The sequence below is a fragment of the Aythya fuligula genome, chromosome 2 (genome assembly GCF_009819795.1).
Source record: "Aythya fuligula isolate bAytFul2 chromosome 2, bAytFul2.pri, whole genome shotgun sequence".
NCBI lineage: Eukaryota > Metazoa > Chordata > Aves > Anseriformes > Anatidae > Aythya > Aythya fuligula.
In genome coordinates, this window is record NC_045560.1 from 70,328,408 (window position 1) to 70,344,457 (window position 16,050).

General features: G+C 36.0%; 1 protein-coding gene across 3 annotated transcripts in view; it reads right to left on the reverse strand.

The window, feature by feature from the left end:
• Positions 1-16,050, reverse strand: part of FARS2 (phenylalanyl-tRNA synthetase 2, mitochondrial) — a 247,055-nt gene that overhangs the window by 193,699 nt on the left and 37,306 nt on the right. The window lies entirely within an intron of this gene.

The following is a 16,050-nucleotide window of genomic DNA, read 5'->3' on the forward strand; positions in this document are numbered from 1 at the left end:
GTAAATATCACCATCTGCCCATACATTTATTTGTCTAAAAAATTCAATTCAAAACTTATACATAACTGTAATATATGAAAAACTCTCGTGATTTTATCATGAATCTCGTGATGTTTGCTGCTTTCCTAAATGCCATTTCTTTGAGAATCAGACAACCATATGAGAAATTTAACTTTCATATAAACAGTTCTGATGATGATTATAGCTTCATTGGGAAAAAAAAAAAAGTTCTGGAAAAAAATAAAAGGGACGATTGTTTATTTTTCATTTTAAGACTCATGATTTTTAAGATAGACATCTGCTATTCAGTCTCTGATACTTTAGAAATGCTGATTTTTCAGACCATGTGATATATATAGTCTTCATAAACTTGTATGGGGGCAGGGGCAAGAACAGATTAAATGATGTCAGACTATTTATCCTAACATTATACTTGTGCTTGAAATAGTTTAATTGCCTTACTACCTGCATTACTATTCTAATCTAAAGAAAATATACTCTGAGCAGTAGTAAAAAAAAAAAAAAAAAAAAAAAAAAAAAAGGCTAACCCAACGTTAGTTAATGTAGTTAATGAGTTACTGAGTTAGCCAATGTCTGAGAAGGCAGGAAAAAGAGCGTGCTTGCACCCTTTACATCATAGAAGAAAAATTCAGATAACGATAAAAAAATTACTAGGATGGAGATCCACATTGGAAAATAAATGGTCTCTTTACCTTTCTGCTAACAATAAATAATCAATATTAAATATGTTAATTACTTATGCTTATTGTAATAAATAGGCAACTATATTTTATAGACTTCTAGCTAAAGGTGTGAAAAAAGCGCAATTTAAGTTTATCCTTTTCTTTCTTCATTTCCACTGTGCTTATTATTTGGCAGTAAGACAGAACTAATTTCTGTGCAGGTCGACAAAACCTGAATTCCACAGTGAAAACTGCTAGCCAGCTCATCACCATACCCTGCTAAATGACAGCAGTCCTGTAGACAAAAACAAATACAGAAAGAGGAAATAAACATTAAACGAGCACCACTGGCATCTGCAATCCACAGACAGCAAGGCAACACCAGCAACCCAGTGGGTTATGTGCTCTGGGCTGGCGGTGGCTCTGACTCAGGGCTGGGAGCTGAGGTGGATTTTTGGAAGGCAGCCCCCAGAGGGGCATCTCAAAGCGCTGCAGACAGACGTGCAACTGCCAGGCCCACGATCTCCTGCCACACAGCTCCTTACCTTGCCTCTGCCACTGCCACAGTCCTGAGTGCCCAACCATTGCACCACACAGACATGACCATGTGGTGAAGGCCATGGCCCTGCCCCTCTACCTCCATGCCAAGATGTCTCAAACAGCGGCTGCAGCTAGGATCTTTGCTGAGGCCTACACTGCATGCTGTGCTCTGATGGTCCAAGCTTAGCGGTAGGGCAAGAGCTGAACAAAGTACCAGAAAACATCATGATTTTGGAGCATGTTCAAAAGGCAGTTGGATGAGGTAAGGGATCATACTGCTGAAATGTTAGGAATGTCGTTCGTATCTAAATCCAGGCTTCCTTGTCACATGCAGCAAGGATTAGGACAGCATTGTCACTGATGCTCTGGTATTTGTCACAAGCCCCCTCCACTCCACTGAGTTTTAGGAAAGAATCATACACTCAGCAAAATTCCCCCTTACGCCTACCTCTGTAAGGAGGAAAAAAGAGGGGTAGACTAGCAGCTCACAGGGAAAAGAAAAAGGCCTGTGCACCAGAATTGTTTTATTCCATCATCTCTTCTCCAAGAAAAGTGGAAGATAGAGAATGCTCTTGCTTGAGGAAAGCATAGCCCAACAATAAACCAAACAGCCTGGTTTCAGTGCCACTTGCTAGGTATTTATACCTGTGAACATAGAGCATCCTCACGGTCATTGACCACTTTGTGGTATGCCCTGTTGTGTTTTTTTTGTTTGTTGTTTTTTTTTGTGTGTGTGAGCATTTTTATTTTTTTACTGTTTATGGCTGCAGAAATACAGATGGGCTACTGCATACATAAACTGAAGCACATGATGGGTTTGAAACCAAAATTCTACAAAGATGAGAGTCTGTCTCCTATCCAGGAATAGCTAATTAATGCAAGAGTCTGAAGTGCCATGGAAAATGTTAGAAAAGTTGGGCTGCCACCATTTTGTGATGTGACAGCTTTTATCTACCGTATGTGTGGGGAGGGGAGTTCAACCAACATAGCATATGTTAAGACAAAAATTATAAACATATGCTAGGCTGCTAAAATTGGACATTTACCAGTCTGCTTAGCAATTTAGCTAAGCATTGAATTTTAGTTTTGAAAACTATGTAGGCATACAGCAGCAAATATAATTGTATTGCCATGGCCATATCTACATTGCATGGGATATAACAGAAATTATTTCCTATGCAATACCAATAATAAGCTTGGATTTTTTTTTCAAACACATTTTTAAAAACACAGATACGTTGTTGCACACCAGAACAAACTTTCCCTCTTATCAAGTATGCTGAATTTATATATTATATACAAAAACCTCTGAAATAGCCTTGAAGACAATTCTGAATGAATCCATTTAGAACCTAACCTTCCAAGTGCAGAATATTTTCAGATGTCACTGATGATAACTAAACATACAATGAAACAAAATATTGCGTACACTACAAAGTACCAGGCAAGAGGCAAGCTAACATAGCCTTACAATATTTGGCTCTCAATTTTTTCACTTATTTAGAGTTCATATAGTTAATAATCTGTTCACAAGCTCCAAGGAAGATACAGAATATCTAATTTTTCGTTTTGTTTTGTTTTTTTTTTCTTAACCAAAACAAAAACATGTTATAGGCTGGCTTGCTGCCTGCTCGCTAACAGTTATGCCTTAATCATGATGATGCCTTCAGCAACATTATGACATTTGCAATATTGGGAGAAAGTTTAAAAAAAAATTTCTGAGATAAGACATGACCATGTTTTCCTCTCAATGTTACATATAAGACCTTCTTAAATATGAAATAAAAGGTATTAACAACCACCTACCTTTTTTTACTGATCCAGAAGATGCCTATTGTCTCAACAAATGCCACTATTTTGTGGCCTGTCTTACATGCGTGAGCACCTGAAGACAAGCACAGAAGGCCTGAGGCATACCTTCAACCACCTTCACCATTCCTTAAGACTGCAGGACAGTCTAAGATAGGCACAGTTAGGTAGCATATCTTTAGGTAGCATATCTTTGGAGAAGGGAACACACTTCTGCAAGGACCACTAGGAAACCACCAGTTTTGAAGTGTTTCTTCATCATCTTGAGTACACATGACACTGCAACAAATTTCAGTTTCCTCTTCTGCCCACCAAAGGTTGCTGCAAACCCTACAGCTTCCCCAACATGGTATCACCCAGCTGAACCTGACTGGCCAGGCTTATCCATAAGTTTCCCACCTATAAGAAGAATAATACTTCCAGAGAGATTATTCTAAACAGGTAGCACGTGTTTCAAAACATTTGTGAACTCTAGCTGTGCTGCCTAGCTGGAACAAAACTTTCAAGGATTGACATACAAGGTTTCCAGACCTCCTGTAGTGAATTAAATTTAAGCAGGCAGAAGTAGAATATCCATACAAAGGAATTAGTGATCAGCAAGCTAATCAGTCACATCAAATTGCTGAATTATTCAGAGAGCATATAATTTTTTTAAAAGAGAAAAGTACTCAGCACAATTAGCATTGAAAGATCCAAGGCAAATAAATTGAGACTTCTGGTTCTAATAGATGGAAAGACACCAAATTCTAAAATGTGAAATTTAGAACTTTAAAGTGAACAGTCCAACCACATTATTTTTGTTATAATAGGCCAGAAGAAAAAATAACTATTGACACAAAATAATGGTTTGATATATATATATATATATATATGTATGTATGTATGTATATGTGAAAGCAGATTAAAATAAGGAAAGTCAGTCCTCCCTCCTAGGAAACAGTATATAATTTTCTTTTATTTATACCTGCACTATTTTTTGATTCTTTTTCACAGACTAAAACAGTGTTTGTTCTTTACTGAAGAAATGCCAGTTAAGCCCTTTGGTATAATATTTCCATCAGGTGCTAGGACTAAGGTGCACAAAAACTTACTGAAAATTAAACAGCCTTGATCTGACCTCCTATACTTGTGTTCTTCCTTTCCTACACAGTTAGGCAAAAAGGTTAATAGTCAATTTGATACTTTAAGGGAAAGTCCTTATGTAAGAAGGATGCAATAATAAGTATTACATTACACTGTAATTACACTACATATTAATTACATTACACTATAATTATTAAGGATGTACAAAGGATATGTGTATTTTCAATGCATTACAAGATAGATTGCCAAAAAGCAATACAGCAATCATTCTTAACTATTTTCAAATTAGTCTGCTTTTAAATACACACACTGTTTGAAGGAAACAATCTGAAAAAACACTACCTTTGTCTGGGAATACTCTCTTTCCAGCACCCTGAAAATGCTGCCAGCTAGCTCTCTTCATTAGACAACATATTTTATATAACTGTCAGACAATTAAGTACCCATAAGATCCTCACTGCAGTCAAGATTACCTCTATCTCTTCTGCCTTTTTTTTCCTTCAACAAGTGCGACTTGAGTATCTTTATTTTTCTATACATGTATATGTTCTGAAGAATTTTACTCCTGTAGAGTATTATATGAGTAAAAAGTAATTTAGTTAGAAATGAGATATTAGCATTACTTCTATACAGTGGTTTATTTTCTTGGTTCTGACTGATTATCTACACCATTTGGACATTCAGGATCATAAAGACCTCATCCTGCCTCAACAGGAAAACAGGAAGAGGGAATAATATATATATATATATATTTTAAGTCAGTTATTAAATACCAAGAATGGGACATGCACAGCTTGGTAACAGCACAAAGGACAGCAGAGGAGGAATAAGTAATTCATTTTAAGCATTAACGATTCCATCACAGTAATGCAAAGCATTGGACTAGAAAACAGCAACTCCACAGCATGGGAGGTGATAAAAGTAACGCACACGCCACTCCTAAAGCAGCAGAACCTCTTAAACTTCTGCGCTGCTTTGCACTTACAGTAAGTCACCTATATGAGCATTGCCGTACATCACTAATACCTATGGGATGAAGACGCACATTGCCATATTCTGCAGAAGAGCATAAAGCTATAGATATATGCTTTATCTTTACAATTTAAGGTAAAATTATTCAACCGCAGCAACCAGAATTGCTGGATCCTCCTGATGGGCCAGCTGGAAAGCAGCAGTCCCTGCTCCAGAGAAGTGCCGCACTGTCCTGGCAGTAGAAGCTCAGCTCTCTAGAAACACCAGTGGTAGGCAAAGTAGATATCCTTCAGCTCAAGAGGCATCGTTCACTGATCAAATAATGAATGCCAGCCTTCTTCAGGGAAAAGGCAGAAAGAAATACGGCAATGTTTATGTATCAGATTCAACACACAGGCTACCCAATGGGCTACTTTTAACTAAATAAATATGTTTCAGACACTTCATATGGCACAGTGAAAAAAGGAAACCTAAGAAACGAACCCAACCTATGCAATTCTAAGAAACCAAATGACTTAGATGTGTCGTGTCAGAGAAGCAGGCTGAGCATGAAACACTCAGTTTTTCCACAAACTAAAATAAATCTTCAGCTTTATCTGCTATCTCCCAGTATTACTCTGATTCCCTCCTTCTCCTTTTGTTTTTGAGAAAAATTGGAAAAATCCATGACTCGCCATAGATCTCCAGATGTCCAGCACAGTAATTATCCTTGACATCATGCTATAGTTTAACAGAATGAATAATTAAAATATTAAATAATAAATAAAATGAATATTTTAAAATGGAGTTATTTCTGGGTTTCAGTATGCATGTAATCAGCTTCTAAATCAAACTAGCCTTTCCTGCACCATGTTTCATCCCTAAATGGTGGGAGAGAGCGAGGGGGAGTTCTTTTCTGACATACCAGCTTTCTGTCTTACCAAGCTCTAAATAGATCAATTTCACATATTTGCTGTCATCCTGAGCAAAAATATCAAAGTATCACCAGAGATCCATATCTCAGCCCTAGCTATGATGTGAACTTGATGTCAGCTCAAACTCCAACTCAGCGGCAGTATTGCTCCTTGGTCTATTTAAGAAATAATGAAGCTCTGTGAACCGACAAAGCATTTACCAGAACTATGTATATTTCAACAGCCAATCAAAAGAGAAAGATAGAGACAAATTTCTCTATGGATTTTACTTCAGAATCAATAAGTCTCACAGATTTCAGTATAGATGGAGAAGAGAAAATGTAAACGTTTGCAGCAGAGATTCCACAGCAGCGCAATACCTCCCAGTTAGTAAATGTATGATCACACATGTACAAAGAAGTCACCGCTAGTTTGAACTGTACAACTGTACCATCTTCATTTATCTGTCACAGTTTCTGACAAAGCATTTCAGAAGAAGATTAGAAGGCTCCTAAGGAAGGAACTGCATTTCCCTGCCTGGGGCTTACCACTTATCTGAGGTTGGTAGGAACAGTGCTGAAATATTAATAAGTAAGCCATTTGTCAGGAATATTATGCAAGAAAGATTGGCAACAACACAGACAGACAAGCATTCAGATTTCAAGCTAGGGCAGTAAAATCTATGTGGTCAAAAGGAATTTAAAAAACAAACAAACAAACAAAATACTTTCACCCTCACTCACAAGCTTTGGAAGAAAACAGTAAATGGATGAATGTGAGAATTTAAAGATAAGAATTCATCAGGCTCAGAACTATTAATAGCAAGTACTGATTTCTAAGAAGGACCATGACCCACTCTAGGATATAGAATCCAAGTTTTCAAGTCTCAATTTCCCCAAGAAAATCTAGTGATGTTTTCTGCAAATAAAGTAACTTACTTTAAAAAAGATGCTGTCATGACATAAGCTGCTCAAATATAGAAAATTCACATGAACAAGTGCAAAACATATAATCCCACAAGTGAAGAGAAATAAAAAAAAAAAAATAAAAAAATAAAAAAACACTGAGATTTTCTTACAAATTATAATGAAGTAATACAGAAGAAAAATTGTACCCATTATGACAAATCAGATTTTAAAATCTATACCCCCAGAAAAGACCTAAGAAGTAAATCATCCCCAGCAGTTTCCAAATGCTATTTCTCCATGAGGGAAACTTGAAAAAAAAAAAAAAAAAAAAAAAGAAAGAAAAGACTCAGTCAGACTCAATGATCCTACTATTTGTTCCCACATTGTGTACTTATTCACAAATGTTGACATAATTTTACATAAGCGTATGTTTAGGGACAGGTATATACCAATTTTATACAGTTCTTTTTATGTCATAAATTTGAAGGTTTAATTTCAAAAAGAGTATTTTTTAATTTTTAGTGTAAGCAAATTTGAAGAGCAAAGAGGCATCATATCAAAAAATAATACACAATTTTTACTAAAGAAGAAGGTGGTCCTATTGGCAAATAAATTATTCATGTATGTTTGATTGACCAAAATAGCCATATTCAGCTTACATTGATCAGTTTACTAGATTTTAAACATGTTCAGTAATGTTACCCATAGGTTTTATCACCATTGTCACCAGGTGGATGTACTTACACACATATGAAACAGTGTTGTTCAACAGCATTTAGACTTTCATTAAGAAGCACTCTACTCTTACACAGAGTATCTCCACGCAGGATCACAAAATGCTTTTCAACATTTAGCCAATTAAGCCCTGCTAGATTCTCATGGGAAAAATACTGTATTATTTATGCCTATTAGTGCTGCAGCTCTCAATTCAAAAGCACTGTAATTCAACATGTTGCTTTTCACTTATTTTTCCTTTCCAAATGGTTTTAATTATATTGTTATTTTTCTCCATGTTCAGAATTTTTTTGTTTGCAGTATTATTCTATCAACAATTTGACAAGTACAGCGGCTGCTATGAATAAAATCAAAATGATTTTAAAGCAGTTTGCCAAAATTGCCTGTAAGAAATCATGCTGAACAGTTCAGAAATACTGGGCTATTACTGTTGAAACTACCCCCTCTCCATACATGCAAGTTTTGGGGGCTCAAACGTAAATTCCCTGAGAAGGAAATTCAGTCACTGTTCTGTATTTTGTCTTGAAAACTTCATTGGCCTTAATGTTACCGTAATAATAACTATATAATTGTATCTATATGTATTGTGTGTGTGTGTATATATATATATTTATATTTATATATATATACACACATGTATAGTATATATATGTAATTATAACTGCTGAAGGGCTGATGATGTGCAGGTTTTCCTCTCCTCCAGCCCCAAGCCACGCTTCTTCATGCTCACCACAGCAGTCTTACCATATCCGTTCCTTGGGTGCACACCCTTCCCTTCATCCTCCTAAGACAGTATGATATATTCAAAGCAACTGAATCTTGGCTAGTGACATGAATCTACAGTTTTTAAAAATAGCTTAACTCAGCTTTACTTTTCCAATTGTGAGAATTGACAGAATCACCTGAGATTCTAATGAGCACCACACATACCAAGGTTCAAGGCAGGAAATTAAGTTAAGAAACTTTAAGTCATCTTTACCAGTGAAAACCTAACTAAAAGCAACAGGTCATCAGCCTTAGGACTTGGTTCTGCTGGGGCCAAGGAATTCAGGTCCTGACCTGACACAGCAGTTTGTATTTGCTGAAGTATTTTTCAGAACTGAGGCTCAAGTGTTCAGCAGAGCTCACACAAAGTCCACAAAGCAAACCTAACCAATGCCATGATACAGCAAAGAGCAATGCATTTGCTCTGACTCAAAAAGTGGTAGCAGCTCCTGAAGCCAGGAAGGGTATGTAAGAAAGGTTAAGATTACAGGCTTGTAGAAAGGAGAATTTCAGTGCATGGTGCACAGACAATTGGAAAGAAAAGTGAGATCACCAGTGAGAGACATCACGTATTAGTTCTAAATAAATTCTAAATTATAATTTTTCCTATTACCAAAGGGCAGAGTAAAAGCAAATCCACACCAGGATTTAAAAGCACTACAGGATGCTATAAAACTAAACTGTAATTGAATGGGAAGGCTCAATATGCAGGTCTCTCAATGTGCAAGAAAGTAAGAAAAGGCGATTTGCTGAGGTTAGTCAACTACACGGGATGCGAGAAGACCATAGAAAGGTAAATCATGAGGTAGACAGACTAGCAAGAATCCCTCTCCCTTAAATATGTAAAAAAAAAAAAAAAAAAAAAAGAACTATTGCTATAATTAACTGCTATGAAACATGAATAAGGGCAATCAGGTCTCACTGAGCAAAAGAAAATATAATCAGTATCTCCAGAGGATCAAACTGGGTCAGCCACATATTTATAATGTGTACTAGCATTTTTTCAGTATCAAAAAAATACAGTAATTGAAAATCATTTCCATTAAAATATTTTTGGTGTATCTTCAAGAAAACATTCTACAATGTGGATCACAGAGAGTAGAGCCTTACTCTGCATGCCAATTTAAATAACAATAGTCCTAACAGTGATTACAGGACTCTGCTGTGTTCTTACCTCATACCATCTGGGAGTCCAAATATTTATAAGATTGTGTTTTGGGGTCTCAGCTAAGCCAGACTGTAGACACTGTACACTGCTTTTCTAAAAAAAATTACTTACTTGAAGCTAAAAGCATTACTTTAGTGAATAGTTTAAGAGATGGAGAGCTGGAAATCGTTCCCTAAATGACCAGATCCTGTATTATTCAAGCTAAATTACTTGGCATAGGGTTTTGTTTGTTTGTTTGTTTGTTTTTTATCTATTTATTGATAACAATGACCATTTTCTGTCACCTTGCCATAAAAAGCTGCATGCCCAATTGCTGCCTTTGACATTTATTTAGGCATGGTAAAACAATTGAACTTTAGTGGGAAATATTCCCATAAAATCCATCATGTAACTAAGGCAAGGATGAAAACACTCACAATTAAATTTTTTGAATTCTTAAAGTTAAAGTGACTATCCTGGACTTTTATGGCATCTTATTTTCTGCCATTCCAATAAACACATTGGCACCTGGACTGAAAACTCTCCTTTTCCAATTCTTCTTTCTGTCATCTGCTGGGAGGCAAAGTAGAATAATTGGATTGCAGTTGCTGATGGCTTTCATTGTTTTGTTCATTTCTTGACACCACAGAGGGAAGTTTTGCTAAATAAGGATCAATAGACTGAATAGGAATGTTTAAATTTTCTTTAACAAAGCTGAAGAGAAACAGTATGAAAATGAAAAAACGGCCCTTTTCGAGGCAAGTTATTTGAATAAAATATTGGGTGAGTTTACTGCATAGCAATGTTTACCAACAAAACGTGAAGAACAGAATTCAAGCAGAATGAAACTGAAGTCTGTCTATTCAATTCTCATTAACTTCTTACTACAGAGCTACCAGAAACACAGCTCAAAGGAGAAGAAAGCAATCAAGGGATGATGGTAACATTTCAACATCCGTAAAAGAAGAGCTACATCCAATGATATGGCCTTCAATCACAGTATTGAAAATCACATATAAAATACAACATTACAATCAGCTCTTCTGCTCATAATTACATGAAAAGATCACGTATCATACAGTCAGACAGAAATAATAAAAAATAATAAAAAAAAGAACAACCTCTTGCTTCCAGGCTGATGCTATTTAATTACAGAAGCAGGGGAAAGGTGGCTTCCTGCATTATTACTAGTGCAGACCTGTTGTGGGCATTCAGTTTTCTTTAGCACTACATGAATTTATAATAAATAAATAATAATAATAATATAAGGCACTCAATAAGACTTTTTTTGGTAGAAAGAAAAAGGTTATTTTTTTCCCTTTATGTCTTAAAGCCAGCTTCTTCTCACAACCAATAAACAAACTAGGGAAAGCTCTTTACTGTTTCTTCTCTTTTATACTTTCAAACCACTTCTCTGCTCTAATATTTGATACTAAGTAGAGCGAATAAAACAAAATGTTTCACCAGTCGGAAAAAAATCTAAAATTCAATTGTCTTTTCACCTTTTTTGTTGCACTTTTGCTAAGTTTGCTGTAAATTGAGAAATAAACTATAAAAGGATATCTCCAGATAGACCTGAAAATGATGAATACTCTCACTAAAGGCTGAAATTCACCACTTTGCAGAAGGGTAGCACCTAACTCATCCCTATGTAAGCTTTACAAAGATTACTATAAAATCACGTGTAGCACTTGAATCCTACACTAGACATACTTCACATGGCAGGAATTTGCAGTTTAAGGCCTGAACTCAAACCTATCTATTGAGAACTTTAGAATGTGGCCCTCTGACATACCAGGTACACGCAGAAGTATTTTGTGTAAGTAACATTACACACCCGTATGATTGTCCTGCATTCAACTGTTCATGTAATTACCACGTTAATCTTCATACTAACGGTATCCGCATTTTACTCAGTTTAAGTTCCACCAGCATCAAATTCAGTGCAGTCAGTGCATCTGTTATCCTAACTTCTGTCATCTCTCTCACAAGTCCCAAGCCTGTTATTAGCAACCTGTGGGCAATTAGCATAATTATTAGCAGACTTGGATTCATACTTATCGTTGTTTGTTTGCCTGTGGAATAGAAACAAGACAACACCAGTAAAATACTGACCATAAGAGTATTGATGACTTTACATCTCATTATAGTCATGCTGCTGTAGTTGACCCTTTCCACCAAAAAAAAAAAAACAAAAACAACAACACTGAATTATATGTAGTTTTCAGTATGCCACAATGCTTTCATAACATAAGGCTGAACTCACGACTACTTCTTTCTATAGATACAAATACTGAATACATTTTAAAGGTGTATTTTGTAAAGACACACAGTATTACACCACAGGAAAGGGGGAATGTAAGGTCTACACAGAAAAGACTCTCCCACAACTCAGCTTTCACATCTGTCTCTTCTCCAGCAACTGCAACCTGCACTCTTACAAGTACCTGTTAATAGCAGAAATCCAAGCTGAGAAATATCACCTTGACTGTCAAAGTTATTAAAAATGCCACAGAAAACCCAGATACAGCCATCCGACTACCATGGAGTTACTAAGGTGCACATTATCTTTTCTTTTTGTGCTATGAAATCATTTATAAACAGTAAAGTCCCACTTTGCACAAAGGAATAACTAGTCCCATTTCTTCTACTTCATCAGATCTCATTAAAAATTTCAAATTTTATTCTACCCCACGGAGAATACGGTGAATACACAGGCCAGTGAAATCAGGAGACTCCCAATTCCCCTTTTATGCTTTCCAGCTTGTATTACGGAAGGAAAGGCACACAACTCCCTCACGCATTCTTTGTTATGAGCAGGTATGCCTGTTTTATGCCAGATAACTACAGAACGGAGGCAAACTTTGTTGATTTAAGGACCACCCAAAATCGTTAAGAGCTCACTATCAAAAGTGAAAAGATGTACTGCGTGGCTTTTTGCAAGAACCTGAACATGGTCTAGTTTCAGGCAGTATTTTCATTAGCAACCTATATAACTGAACAGAGAAGATGCTTAACTTTGCAAATCATCAAGAGCTGACACTGCAGCTATTCTGAACAACAGGCTGGAATTCAAAATCATCCCAACAAACTAGAGAAGTAGTCAGAAAAATAACAGAACAATTCAGTAGGGCCAAGTGCAAGTTTCTGCACTTCAGCAGATAATCAGCTGCATACCTCAGGCACAGCAAATAAGTGGCTAGATGACAGGTACTTCAGAAGAGGGTAAGGGGTATACTAGACCACAAGCTGAAAACAAGTTAAATGCATGAATTAAGAGGGAGGGGGGAAAAAAAAAAAAAAAAAAAAAAAAAAGGAATATAAAACAGGAGCATACACTTAGTAACACAGAAAGCATTCCCGTCCTTCTGTTGAGCAATGGTAAGGAATACAGAAACGAATTTTTGGCTCAATATTTATTAAAGAAAAAATACATGTGAAGCAACTAAAAAAACACATGAAGACAGTAGCAGAAATTATCAAGTCTCTAAAAGGATGAACTATGTAGAAAAAATGAATGTACTGAGACTATCTGGATTGAAGAAGAAACTGAGGCAATTTCATCATAATTGAATCAGAAGGAAAGTTGTACACTGTGTGCTGGCTAGAAAAAGCAGCAATGTACCTAAAACGAAGTCAGAAAAAACAGTAAAAGTTACTAGGAAAAGACTTTCTACAAATGGAGTGAACTGTGTTAAGAGAGGGTTTGTGCAGCCCCCACTTTTGTTTTATTATTTCATACGTATTTCTAGATACCTGTGCTAAAATACAGGTATAAAATCTGGGGGCCAAAGAATAGAATAGACAGTATCTTAGGTCTTTTCAGTCTTGTTTTCGTTTGTTATTTTGTAATTTCTATGTTGTGGGTTTTTTTTCTTAATGAAAGACATAATAGCATGTCATCCCTTAGAGGTCTAGCCAAATCTTTCTTTCAGTAGCAATTTTAATGGTGCTTATGGCTTTATGCCAGTTAAATTGCTTAGCAGGTGATGTATCTGCTTGTAGTCACTGTCATATTTTATCTATCTCAGCATTTATTTACTAAATGATTTAACATTCTAGAGTATGGCAGGTGTTATATAAAACACAGCATTATTTTCCACATTTTATTCCACTCACTGGTACTCCTGTTCGCAGATTAACTGGCAAGAGTACAAATAACCACACCAATTAAAAAGTTTGACTGTCGCAGCTAGCTGTGTACTACCAGTAAACAAAACTCAACACAACAATGTTCCCTTCCTATTACAACAAAATCTATTAGCAGTTTTTTTATACAAAAGGAAATAGAGCTGTAGACAAGCTGCAGCGGTCACTCAGATAAACACTGCTTGATACTTGGGTGCCGCAACAATGATATTTGATTTACTAAAGATGCATTACGGTTGCATTTCCATCAGTCCCCTGATCTTGTTCCATGGTTCAGGACAGGCAGAAAAATCCATTTGTATTAGGCGTTTCCATTCATAACTTCACCCCACGTGTTAAGAATTTTCGGCTGTCTACATAGAAATTTCCTCTGAAATAAATGGAGAGACACTCAAGATGTCAGTGAAAAACACAGAGGGCTAACAAAATACTATTTTTACTCCACTTCTCAAACTGCAGTTGGACACACTGAAAACACCTTTTTTTTTTTTTTTTTAAATCTCTCATACAGAAGTCATCATTCCCTTTGCTCGTGTTCTTGAGGAACTTCTACTGCTTTCTCTTTAATCTCTTTTTTGAGAATAAGGAGACTTAAATTCAATACAGTATTAAAGATTGAACATTTTAATGGATAACACTGAAACAAACAATGACCTCGCTGTTGTCTCTGTCTTATGTGCCAGTGTTTTTCCGTTCTTTACTGACATTTTATCTTGGCTTGACTCTTGACTACAGCAAGATTAAACATTAAGCACAATGTGAATCTGTAAGATGTCTGCAACTTTATTGCTTGAAGAAATTGAAAATAAAATATTTCCCCTTTCTTAAAGCAAAAAGTTTTATTCTGTTTTGTTACTCTAACACCCTAAGCACGTTCAAACAGACATGCAAGAAAGAATCCGAAGTTATATTCACTGGGCTTTCACTTCTGTCCATTGCTATAAAGTATGAACACTGGCTCCTAACTAGTGACTTCTGATATGCACACCCCAGTGATTCACATTCTTCTGTCACTGTTGTTTTATTTCATGGTAAAAAAAGGTTAATAAAAGTGAGCACTGGCAAAAGCAGAGGGGAAAAAAAAAAAAAAAAGTAATTGTCTTTCTGTGTCCTACGTTTCTTAGCAAAAATATATATATGTTTTTCATATTCTAAGATCTGTCACTGGAGTAACACCTGCCTTTTGTTGCAAAATGTTCATAACCAAGAAAAAGTCGTGCAAGATATCAGATACACAGCATGTGCCAATGTTCTTAACATTTTCATGTGTTTCCAAGATATACAAAGAAAGTCATCTGAAGAAAAACTTTAAACAGGACAACTGAAAAAAATAAAAATTCAATTCTGAAATTGGAACTCTTCTTACTGCGCTACAAACCATACAGTGCTCCCAGTGAAGAGGAATTTTCAGGGTGCACTGAAAATTGTAGTCACAGAATCTACTATATTATGAGTAAAAGTATTAATTTAGTTACTCAGCAACGAGAGCGGGAAGGATCAAGGCAACATAAAAAAATAGAATAACATATTTGTTTCTCTGAAAAAGGCTGTTTCAAATAGACTCATTTTGTCACAAAAAAAAAAAAAAGGAGGAGGGTAGTAACATTTAGAGCCTGAAGTAGCCAGTCAGCAAACAGCACTCAACAGAGGGTGTTTTAGAGCATTGCACTCTTCAGTGATTATAGAAAGAACACACCAGTAGGAAAACTAAGCTTAGATTTGAAAGTAAACGGACAGGTCCTCTTACAAAGCAGCTTAAAATCACATATTTTTTCAAAGAACAAACAAAATACAGAAGAAATTTTAAAACACCCATCATGCAAAATATCTCCTGATTGCATAAAGCATTCCATGAGAAAGAAAGCTCCAAGACAGACCTGATGAAGAAATACATAGCTGTTCACAAACCCCTTCCCTGAATGAAGCCAGGTCAGTGGAAGCCAGAATGTAAGCAAAACCCTACCAAAAGTTTTTCCATTATGCCTTCCAACATGTTTTTCCTCTTCTCTTCATAGACTTCCCATTGATCTTTCCATCAGAAATATAAGTATCAGACAAAGGGGATCCAACGCAAACCCTTCCAGAATGGAAGACTCTCTCTCCTTCCCTCTATCAGTTCTGTTAAGTAGACCATTTTATTTTAAAATCGCATACACAAGGATACAAAAGGAGTCACTTGGCAAGCAGACTGCTTCTTGGCTGCTAAAGAAAATTCCCCAGGCCATATTCTTGTTTCTTACAGCATGTCATCCTTTTTAGATTCTAATGTATCTATCTACGTCAGGCAGGTTCCCAATATACTCAAGAAAGTACAATAAAAAAGCATATATATAAAAAAAATCTCATTCTTTTCCAAAAAGCTTCCA